Here is a 12,770-nt window from a genome sequence, read left to right as displayed (position 1 = left end):
CTCTCATTCCCCTTCTAGATGGACAGATTCTTCTCATTCATGAATCTCCCGATTCTTCTTTCAGAGTGCTCAGCCAGCCCTTGGAGCTCTGTGGCATCCACTATCTCCTTCAGCAACGTTGGGTCAGTGACAGGTCTGTGATAAGTCGGACAGTCTCACTGACTAAGCCTACCTTAGTTATACTATTCTCAGTGTATGTACCACCCCCCAATGTTTCAAAATTCGTGTATTCCTTTCTTTCGATTGGTCAGTGGGACGGCGAGAGGTCATCACACCATACTAATATGAAGTCATCTTTGGTTTAATTGTTCTAAGTTCCCACCCTTAATTTTACTTTCCCATGCTTTTAATCCTCCCAGCAACATTCACATTATTTCTTGTCCAATGTATACAATTTTTGTTAGTATTTTCTTCCTCAAGGTCAAGAGGTAAAGTTCTCAGGCACATTGCTGGTACGATGGGATTTGGCAGCTCTTCAATGTCATCGCTCGAGGTCTTTCAGTGTCCCCGACGCATGCATAACATTTTTCAAGATTGAGATTTCCGTCACCCTCCAGGCCCAAATGCAAACCATTAATAAAGTAAAAAAAGATCATGTTAAAATACGAAAATAAATGAATGCACTGTATACCACTTATTTCTACTCTAATCCCATTATTTTATTTTAACTGTCGCATTAGCAGATTAGCAAAACATGCAAGGTTTAATTTAAGTGCAGCCATAGGCATTATCATGTGAGGCTCAGAGCGGCCATTTTGATTACCACTGCACAGCTGCAAAGAATTCCCACCAAAAGCAAAGAACGTCATACTACGTAGATGCAGTAGACGCATGCGCAGAAGAGTTCCCGCGTTTTTGGTGGCCATTTTAAGACACTCAGATTACTTGTTAGTGAAGCACATAGACAAGCTTCCCCTAGATGAAGAAAATGTTGAGTGGTGCACTTATTAGTATGCACAAAACATGTTGGGTAACTTATTACATGTTATTTCGAGAGGATTGAATCCGAGCAAGTTTCTTTACATATGAAACCTTGCTCCATCAGGCATTAAAGAAAGAATGTATATATATATATATATATATATATATTCACTGAAAAAACCATAGGTTTCAGGCCCTATATAGTTAGGAATTAGCATTTAAAAAACCTTTAAAATTCACTCAAAAAACTATAAGTTTTAGGGGTGTTATAGTTAGCTGGACATTTCACTCATGCAAAACCATTGAAATTGCTCCTATATAGTTAGTTGTACTAACTATATTTCGCGCACCCGCAATCCACTGCTGATGATGTCACATATTACATCATTCATGACATGGTCAGTGACATCACTGATGACATCTCAAATTACATCACTGATGACATCACTGATGACATCATCAAGTGACTGTGGTTTGCTTCGTTATTTAAATATGCATTATACATATAGCAATTTGCATTGAAGAATGGGTGGATATATAAAAATAAATATTTGGATGGAGGATTTAGTAGCAGTGTAATTGACTGTTTAATTCACCAATTTATAGTGTCTCACTAAATATAGTGGATAGTGACTAAACCGTTTGAATATCTGTATCACTTTGTCAGTTGTGGTGTAAACTGGTTCTCCAGTTGGTTACTAGCTATGTGAAAGTCTATATTAGGTATTGATTAGTTAACTGAGAATTTGTACGGGAGAGTGAATGTGTGTGAGGTTCGGTGGGGGTGTGTGACTGCCCAAAGATGTGTGAATAGTTGATTCACTAGATATATGAAGTTAAAACTACATGTTCTAACAGTTGTTTGGGTGAGTGAATATCTTTATGGGTGAGGTGATGAGTAAATATATTTCTCAATGGTACATGTCTAACAAACTAGAAAAATAAAAGGCAGTGTATGTGTCAGTTGTTGTATATAAATAGGTATACATAAGACTCAATGATTGTGTGAGTGACTGTATGGATAACTTTATACTTGTAATAATGATTTTATAATTCACTAAGTATGACTTACTATCTAAATGAATAGATGAAGTTGTGTTTTTATAAGTGTGTAGCTAAGTAAATATGTAAGTATGATCCATTGTTTGCATAAGTGAGTAGGATGACTTCACATATGAATAGGATGTGTGCTGGTGTGTAATGTCGATTTAGGTGTATAAGTATTGTTGATAGTGTTCTATTGTTTTTTGACAGCATGTATGAGTGAATCTACAGGTAAGTGATTAGATGTGTGTATACATCTATGAATCACTGAGTGGGTTTTAGATACTTGTATTGCTGTAACAATGGATTCAAATATGATACTCTGTATTTTACAAAGAGTGATGAAAGATGTTACTAGTGTATGAAAAGGTGTATTTGATTGTCACGTGGATGATGTCATCAGTGATGTCATCTGTGATGTCATTTGAGATGTCATCAGTGATGTCACTGACCATGTCATGAATGATGTAACATGTGACAACTAACTATATAGGAGCAATTTCAATGGTTTTGCATGAGTGAAATGTCCAGCTAACTATAACACCCCTAAAACTTATAATTTTTTGAGTGAATTTTAAAGGTTTTTTTAAATGCTACTTCCTAACTATATAGGGCCTGAAACCTATAAAATATCTAGGTTTAATCCATCACCGTTCTTTAGCCCACTCTGCCACCCCAGTTCGAGACATGGCTATATGCAAATCAGTCTGACCCTGTGCCTCATGGGAACAGTCCAGCCCGAACTGCCAAGCCATGTCTTCCCTGGACCGGAAACAAGCTTCCGAGGACCAGTTTCTGGCATTCAAGCCGTCTTCAGCCCGGCTTGCTTGAATCCAGTGGCAAAGTGAGCAAGGGACTCACGTCTGAGCATACTCTGCCACACTTATGGCGGCCAAAAGCGGTAAAAAAGGGGGTGGTGATGGACGGAGCATCTGAATCAATCAAACACTCATACCCAGTCAAAAGATCTGGGTTTAATGCATCACCGTTCTCTAGCGCACTCTGCCACCCCAGTTCAGACATGGCTATATGCAAATCAGTCTGACCCTGTGTCTCATGGGAACAGTCCAGCCCGAACTGCCAAGCCATGTCTTCCCTGGACCTGAAACAAGCTTCCGAGGACCAGTTTCTGGCATTCCAGCCGTCTTCGCCCGGCTTGCTTGAATCCAGTGGCAAAGTGAGCAAGGGACTCACGTCTGAGCATACCCTGCCACACTTATGGCGGCTAAAAGAGGTACAAAAGGGGGTGGTGATGGACGGAGCATCTGAATCAATCAAACACTCACACCCAGTCAAAAGATCTGGGTTTAATCCATCACCGTTCTTTAGCCCACTCTGCCACCCCAGTTCAGACATGGCTATATGCAAATCAGTCTGACAATGTGCCTCATGGGAACAGTCCAGCCCGAACTGCCAGGCCATGTCTTCCCTGGACCGGAAACAAGCTTCCGAGGACCAGTTTCTGGCATTCCAGCCGTCTTCAGCCCGGCTTGCTTGAATCCAGTGGCAAAGTGAGCAAGGGACTCACGTCTGAGCATACCCTGCCACACTTATGGCGGCCAAACGCGGTACAAAAGGGGGTGGTGATGGACGGAGCATCTGAATCAATCAAACACTCACACCCAGTCAAAAGATCTGGGTTTAATCCATCACCGTTCTTAGCCCACCCTGCCACCCCAGTTCAGACATGGCTATATGCAAATCAGTCTGACCCTGTGCCTCATGGGAACAGTCCAGCCCGAACTGCCAAGCCATGTCTTCCCTGGACCGGAAACAAGCTTCCGAGGGCCAGCTTCTGCATTCCAGCTGTCTTCAGCCCAGCTTGCTTGAATCCAGTGGCAAAGTGAGCAAGGGACTCACGTCTGAGCATACCCTGCCACACTTATGGCGGCCAAAAGAGGTACAAAAGGGGGTGGTGATGGACGAAGCATCTGAATCAATCAAACACTCACACCCAGTCAAAAGATCTGGGTTTAATCCATCCCCGTTCTCTAGCCCAATCTGCCACCCCAGTTCAGACATGGCTATATGCAAGTCAGTCTGACCCAGTGCCTCATGGGAACAGTCCAGCCCGAACTGCCAAGCCATGTCTTCCCTGGACCTGAAACAAGCTTCCGAGGACCAGTTTCTGGCATTCCAGCCGTCTTCAGCCCGGCTTGCTTGAATTCAGTGGCAAAGTGAGCAAGGGACTCACGTCTGAGCATACCCTGCCACACTTATGGCGGCCAAAAGCGGTACAAAAGGGGGTGGTGATGGACGGAGCATCTGAATCAATCAAACACTCACACCCAGTCAAAAGATCTGGGTTTAATCCATCACCATTCTTTAGCCCACTCTGCCACCCCAGTTCAGACATGGCTATATGCCAATCAGTCTGACCCTGTGCCTCATGGGAACAGTCCAGCTCGAATTGCCAAGCCATGTCTTCCCTGGACCGGAAACAAGCTTACGAGGACCAGTTTCTGGCATTCCAGCCGTCTTCAGCCCGGCTTGCTTGAATCCAGTGGCAAAGTGAGCAAGGGACTCACGTCTGAGCATACCCTGCCACACTGATGGCGGTCAAAAGCGGTACGAAAGGGGGTGGTTATGGACGGAGCATCTGAATCAATCAAACACTCACACCCAGTCAAAAGATCTGGGTTTAATCCATCACCGTTCTTAGCCCACTCTGCCACCCCAGTTCAGACATGGCTATATGCAAATCAGTCTGACCATGTGCCTCATGGGAACAGTCCAGCCCGAACTGCCAGGCCATGTCTTCCCTGGACCGGAAACAAGCTTCCGAGGACCAGTTTCTGGCATTCCAGCCGTCTTCAGCCCAGCTTGCTTGAATCCAGTGGCAAAGTGAGCAAGGGACTCACGTCTGAGCATACCCTGCCACACTTATGGCGGCCAAAAGCGGTACAAAAGGGGGTGGTGATGGACGGAGCATCTGAATGAATCAAACACTCACACCCAGTCAAAAGATCTGGGTTTAATCCATCACCGTTCTTAGCCCACTCTGCCACCCCAGTTCAGACATGGCTATATGCAAATCAGTCTGACCCTGTGCCTCATGGGAACAGTCCAGCCCGAACTGCCAAGCCATGTCTTCCCTGGACCGGAAACAAGCTTCCGAGGACCAGCTTCTGCATTCCAGCCGTCTTCAGCCCAGCTTGCTTGAATCCAGTGGCAAAGTGAACAAGGGACTCACGTCTGAGCATACCCTGCCACACTTATGGCGGCCAAAAGCGGTACAAAAGGGGGTGGTGATGGACGGAGCATCTGAATCAATCAAACACTCACACCCAGTCAAAAGATCTGGGTTTAATGCATCACCGTTCTCTAGCGCACTCTGCCACCCCAGTTCAGACATGGCTATATGCAAATCAGTCTGACCCTGTGCCTCATGGGAACAGTCCAGCCCGAACTGCCAAGCCATGTCTTCCCTGGACCTGAAACAAGCTTCCGAGGACCAGTTTCTGGCATTCCAGCCGTCTTCAGCGTGGCTTGCTTGAATCCAGTGGCAAAGTGAGCAAGGGACTCACGTCTGAGCATACCCTGCCACGCTTATGGCGGCCAAAAGAGGTACAAAAGGGGGTGGTGATGGACGGAGCATCTGAATCAATCAAACACTCACACCCAGTCAAAAGATCTGGGTTTAATCCATCACCGTTCTTTAGCCCACTCTGCCACCCCAGTTCAGACATGGCTATATGCAAATCAGTCTGACCATGTGCCTCATGGGAACAGTCCAGCCCGAACTGCCAGGCCATGTCTTCCCTGGACCTGAAACAAGCTTCCGAGGACCAGTTTCTGGCATTCCAGCCGTCTTCAGCCCAGCTTGCTTGAATCCAGTGGCAAAGTGAGCAAGGGACTCACGTCTGAGCATACCCTGCCACACTTATGGCGGCCAAAAGCGGTAAAAAAGGGGGTGGTGATGGACGGAGCATCTGAATCAATCAAACACTCACACCCAGTCAAAAGATCTGGGTTTAATCCATCACCGTTCTTAGCCCACTCTGCCACCCCAGTTCAGACATGGCTATATGCAAATCAGTCTGACCCTGTGCCTCATGGGAACAGTCCAGCCCGAACTGCCAAGCCATGTCTTCCCTGGACCGGAAACAAGCTTCCGAGGACCAGCTTCTGCATTCCAGCCGTCTTCAGCCCAGCTTGCTTGAATCCAGTGGCAAAGTGAACAAGGGACTCACGTCTGAGCATACCCTGCCACACTTATGGCGGCCAAAAGCGGTACAAAAGGGGATGGTGATGGACGGAGCATCTGAATCAATCAAACACTCACACCCAGTCAAAAGATCTGGGTTTAATCCATCCCCGTTCTCTAGCCCACTCTGCCACCCCAGTTCAGACATGGCTATATGCAAATCAGTCTGACCCTGTGCCTCATGGGAACAGTCCAGCCCGAACTGCCAAGCCATGTCTTCCCTGGACCTGAAACAAGCTTTCGAGGACCAGTTTCTGGCATTCCAGCCGTCTTCAGCCCGGCTTGCTTGAATCCAGTGGCAAAGTGAGCAAGGGACTCACGTCTGAGCATACCCTGCCACACTTATGGCGGCCAAAAGCGGTACAAAAGGGGGTGGTGATGGACGGAGCATCTGAATCAATCAAACACTCACACCCAGTCAAAAGATCTGGGTTTAATCCATCACCGTTCTTTAGCCCACTCTGCCACCCCAGTTCAGACATGGCTATATGCAAATCAGTCTGACCCTGTGCCTCATGGGAACAGTCCAGCTCGAATTGCCAAGCCATGTCTTCCCTGGACCGGAAACAAGCTTACGAGGACCAGTTTCTGGCATTCCAGCCATCTTCAGCCCGGCTTGCTTGAATCCAGTGGCAAAGTGAGCAAGGGACTCACGTCTGAGCATACCCTGCCACACTGATGGCGGTCAAAAGCGGTACAAAAGGGGGTGGTTATGGACGGAGCATCTGAATCAATCAAACACTCACACCCAGTCAAAAGATCCGGGTTTAATCCATCACCGTTCTTTAGCCCACTCTGCCACCTCAGTTCAGACATGGCTGTGGCAGGGTATGCTCAGACTGATTTGCATATAGCCATGTCTGAACTGGGGTGGCAGAGTGGGCTAAAGAACGGTGATGGATTAAACGCAGATCTTTTGACTGGGTGTGAATGTTTGATTGATTCAGATGCTCCGTCCATCACCACCCCCTTTTGTACCGCTTTTGGCCTCCATAAGTGTGGCAGGGTATGCTCAGACGTGAGTCCCTTGCTCACTTTGCCACGGGATTCAAGCAAGCTGGGCTGAAGACGGTTGGAATGCCAGAAACCGGTCCTCGGAAGCTTGTTTCCGATCCAGTTAAAACATGGCTTGGCAGTTCGGGCAGGACTGTTCCCATGAGGCACAGGGTCAGACTGATTTGCATATAGCCATGTCTGAACTGGGGTGGCAGAGTGAGCTAAAGAATGGTGATGGATTAAACCCAGATCTTTTGACTGGGTGTGAGTGTTTGATTGATTCAGATGCTCCATCCATCACCACCCCCTTTTGTACCGCCGCTCCGTAATGGATCTGCCCGACGCGTTATGAAGCTCCATCTGCTTCTCTTCAGGGGCTTTAACGGAAGCGGTGTGCGCACCTGCTGACACACTTCTCCAATTTCATATGACTCACCTGCCAATGGGAGGCTCCAATGAGACTGTGCATTCTGGGAAGTCTGGTGCGGAAAGCACACAATCAAGTCCTGTCTGGACCCCACAAGTGGGACTGTCCTCGATCCCATGTACGGCTGCTGTTTCACTTCCGTGACCCCCAAGGGTAACGGGGTGGTGCATACTCCGCGGCTGGACTGCCGCGTGTAAATTGTCGCTCCAGGTTGTCCACCTTTTGAGTAGCACACAAACAGCAGCTTGATATATGTGTAGGTGAGGACGGGGATCCGCTTGTAGATGCAGCTCCGTAATGGATCTGCCCTACGCGTTTCGAAGCTCCATCTGCTTCTCTTCAGGGGCTTTAACGGAAGCGGTGTGCGCACCCGCTGACACACTTCTCCAATTTCATATGACTCACCTGCCGATAGGAGGCTCCAATGAGACTGTGCATTCTGGAAAGTGTGGTGCGGAAAGCACACAATCAAGTCCTGTATGGACCCCACAAGTGGGCCCGTCCTCGATGCCATGTACTGCTGCTGTTTCACTTCCGTGACCCCCAAGGGTAACGGGGTGGTGCATACTCCGCGGCTGGACTGCCACGTGTAAATTGTCGCTCCAGGTTGTCCATCTTTTGAGTAGCACACGAACAGCAGCTTGATATATGTGTAGGTGAGGACGGGGATCCGCTTGTAGATGCCGCTCCGTAATGGATCTGCCCGACGCGTTTCGAAGCTCCATCTGCTTCTCTTCAGGGGCTTTAACGGAAGCGGTGTGCGCACCCGCTGACACACTTCTCCAATTTCATATGACTCACCCGCCGATGGGAGGCTCCAATATGACTGTGCATTCTGGGAAGTCTGGTGCGGAAAGCACACAATAATGTCCTGTATGGACCCCACAAGTGGGACTGTCCTAGATCCCATGTACGGCTGCTGTTTCACTTCCGTGGCCCCCAAGGGTAACGGGGTGGTGCATACTCAGCGGCTGGACAGCCACGTGTAAATTGTCGCTCCAGGTTGTCCACCTTTTGAGTAGCACACGAACAGCAGCTTGATATATGTGTAGGTGAGGACGGGGATCCGCTTGTAGATGCCGCTCCGTAATGGATCTGCCCGACGCGTTTCAAAGCTCCATCTGCTTCTCTTCAGGGGCTTTAACGGAAGCGGTGTGCGCACCCGCTGACACACTTCTCCAATTTCATATGACTCACCCGCCGATGGGAGGCTCCAATGAGACTGTGCATTCTCGGAAGTGTGGTGCGGAAAGCACACAATCAAGTCCTGTATGGACCCCACAATTGTGCCCGTCCTCGATCCCATGTACGGCTGCTGTTTCACTTCTGTGACCCCCAAGGGTAACGGGGTGGTGCATACTCCACGGCTGGACTGCCGCGTCTAAATTGTCGCTCCAGGTTGTCCACCTTTTGAGTAGCACACGAACAGCAGCTTGATATATGTGTAGGTGAGGACGGGGATCCGCTTGTAGATGCCTCTCTGTAATGGATCTGCCCGACGCGTTTCGAAGCTCCAGCTGCTTCTCTTCAGGGGCTTTAACGGAAGCGGTGTGCGCACCCGCTGACACACTTCTCCAATTTCATATGACTCACCCGCCGATGGGAGGCTCCAATGAGACTGTGCATTCTGGGAAGTGTGGTGCGGAAAGCACACAATCCAGTCCTGTATGGACCCCACAAGTGGGACTATCCTCGATCCCATGTACGGCTGCTGTTTCACTTCCGTGACACACAAGGGTAACTGGGTGGTGCATACTCCGTGGCTGGACTGCCGCGTGTAAATTGTCGCACCAGGTTGTCCACCTTTTGAGTAGCACACGAACAGCAGCTTGATATATGTGTAGGTGAGGACGGGGATCCGCTTGTAGATGCCACTCCGTAATGGATCTGCCCGATGCGTTTCGAAGCTCCATCTGCTTCTCTTCAGGGGCTTTAACGGAAGCGGTGTGTGCACCCGCTGACACACTTCTCCAATTTCATATGACTCACCCGACGATAGGAGGCTCCAATGAGACTGTGCATTCTGGAAAGTGTGGTACGGAAAGCACACAATCAAGTCCTGTATGGACCCCACAAGTGGGCCCCTTCCTCGATCCCATGTACGGATGCTGTTTCACTTCCGTGACCCCCAACGGTAACGGGGTGGTGCATACTCCGCGGCTGGACTGCCACGTGTAAATTGTCACTCCAGGTTGTCCACCTTTTGAGTAGCATATGAACAGCAGCTTGATATATGTGTAGGTGAGGACGGGGATCCGCTTGTAGATGCCGCTCCGGAATGGATCTGCCCGACACGTTTCGAAGCTCCATCTGCTTCTCTTCAGGGGCTTTAACGGAAGCGGTGTGCGCACCCGCTGACACACTTCTCCAATTTCATATGACTCACCCGCCGATGGGAGGCTCCAATGAGACTTTGCATTCTGGGAAGTGTAGTGCGGAAAGCACACAATCAAGTCCTGTATGGACCCCACAAGTGGGCCCGTCCTCGATCCCATATACGGCTGCTGTTTCACTTCCGTGACCCCCAAGGGTAACGGGGTGGTGCATACTCCGCGGCTGGACTGCTGCGTGTAAATTGTCGCTCCAGGTTGTCCACCTTTTGAGTAGCACACGAACAGCAGCTTGATATATGTGTAGGTGAGGACGGGGATCCGCTTGTAGATGCCGCTCCGTAATGGATCTGCCCGACGCGTTTCAAAGCTCCATCTGCTTCTCTTCAGGGGCTTTAACGGAAGGGGTGTGCGCACCCGCTGACACACTTCTCCAATTTCATATGACTCACCGGCCGATGGGAGGCTCCAATGAGACTGTGCATTCTGGGAAGTGTGGTGCGGAAAGCACACAATCAAGTCCTGTATGGACCCCACAAGTGGGCCCGTCCTCGATCCCATGTGCGGCTGCTTTTTCACTTCCGTGACCCCCAAGGGTAACGGGGTGGTGTTGCATGTGTGAGTAACTTTTGGATGACTGTCGGTGTGTAACAGGATGTATAGGTGTATCACTACATATGATGAGTGAGTATATGTATGAGTGACTATATAGAACTGTTGGTGAATGAGTAGATGTGTATATAGATGGTGGAATTACTGAATTGGTTGTTGTAAGTGGTATGGGTATCTCCATTTTTTTGAAAATGTTAGTTTCTATTTTTGAATATGTGTTTCAAGGGTTACATTACACTGAAAGGATATCTGTCACTTTCTCACAAGGATGGTGTCATCAGTGATGTCATGAGTGATGTCCCTGACCATGTCATGAGTGATGTAATATGTGACGTCATCAGCAGTGCATTGCAGGCGCGCAAGTTATAGTGAGTCCAACTAACTATAACGTGGGAATTTCAATGGTTTTATGTCAGTAAAATTTCCAGCTAACTATAACCGGTGAGAAACCTATGTTTTTTTCAGTGAATTTAATAGGTTTTTTAAATGCTAATTCCTAACTATAACTGGTGTGAAACCTATGGTTTTTTCAGTGAATATATATATATATATATATATATATATATATATATATATATATATATATATATATATATATATATATATATATATATATATATATATTACCTACTGGCGGTCACCAGTAGGTAGTTATAGTTAGGATTTTTTTCAATGTTAAATCTCAAAATTCTATTTGGAATAACTTTGGCACCGGTTGACGAATCTGCCTGAAAATGGCCTCGTCGAGCTCCGGTCCTTCCTTGAAAGTTTGGGGGGGATACGTCAAGCGGGGGCCGAGATAAAAGGGGGGTCCCAAAACGCGTTTTTCCCATGTTAATTTCCATAGGGCGGTCGATTTCACTTTTAGCCCGAACGGCTGAATGGATTTCCAGCAAACTTGGCAAAATTGAAGGGACTGGTAGCCCGATGTGCCTTTGCTATGTCTCAAGATATGTGCTGCAGTGGATTTTGAGTAATTTAGGTTCAAAAAAATATATATATCTATAGGCGCTCTCCGGTGCGCGCGCTCCAGGCGCGACACGCGACTTGCGCACAGGAAGCTGATTGGCTCTTGGGTGTCTGTAAACATTCTAAACAGTCTGGAGCAGCCGCCATCTTGTGTCTCGGTAAAATCGAGACACAAGGGGTTTGAAAAAAAAAGGGGCAAATGACCATAAGGGGGAAGAGTAGACCCCCTCTGACCCCCTAGGTTTGATGTGGGGGCTAAAATAGGGTCCTGCGGGGCATTACATTTTAAATTTTTTTTTCGTTTTGCGCGGGGGAAGCGCATGGTACGCGCACCGGCGAAGCACGGGGAAAATCCAGGACCATATTTATGAAGGCCTTGCACTGCCAGTTTTGCGCCGCCTGTGCGTCAATTTTTGTGACGCACCAGCGGTGTAAAAAAATGCGCATTGTTACGCAATATTTAAAAAGTGACGCATCTATCTAGATGTGTCACTTTTTAAATATAGTGCAACGAGGCACATTTTTTTACACTGCTGGTGCGATGCGTCACTTTTCTGTGCGCACTCCTTATGACATTCCAGATGTGTCATATTTAATGTATGACGAATCATGTTGCAAGGAGTTACAGATACATCAGTATTTCTGACATATCTGTAAACATAAAAGTGACGCGAGGCAGGCGCAAGATTTTGACGCAACAGCATCCTAAAAGTGACGCAGAGAAATCTCATAGATTTCAGTACGTCGTTATTACCAAGCTTTTTGCGGGGGAATGCCCCCTCTGCATACATTATACCTGACGCAGATATAATGTGGCGCAGAGTTTTAAAAAGTGACCCATGTACCTAGATGCGTCACTTTTTAAAAATAGCGTCAGGTATAATGCATGCAGAGGGGGTGTTCTCCCGCAAAAAGCTTTGTAATAGCGACGCAGTGAAATCTTTGAGATTTCACTGCGTCACTTTTAGGATGCTGTTGCGTCAAAATCTTGCGCCTGCTTTACAGCAGGTGTTAGACTGACGCAAGACCTTTCACATTGTGCTTTTTCCATGTGAAAGGACACATTACTGGAGTTGCGTCACTTTTGTGACGCACTCCAGCAATGCGTTACTAGGAATGTCATAAGGAGTGCGCAAAGAAAAGTGACGCATCGCACCAGTGGTGTAAAAAAATGCGCCTCGTTGCGTTATATTTAAAAAAGTGACGTATCTAGGTAGATGGGTCACTTTTTAAAATCAAGCGCCACATTATATCTGCGTCAGGT

Source organism: Lissotriton vulgaris, chromosome 4_1 (genome assembly GCF_964263255.1).
Source record: "Lissotriton vulgaris chromosome 4_1, aLisVul1.2, whole genome shotgun sequence".
NCBI classification, from domain to species: Eukaryota; Metazoa; Chordata; class Amphibia; order Caudata; family Salamandridae; genus Lissotriton; species Lissotriton vulgaris.
The sequence above is the reverse complement of the archived record's forward strand: the minus strand, read 5'-3'. Positions refer to the sequence as shown.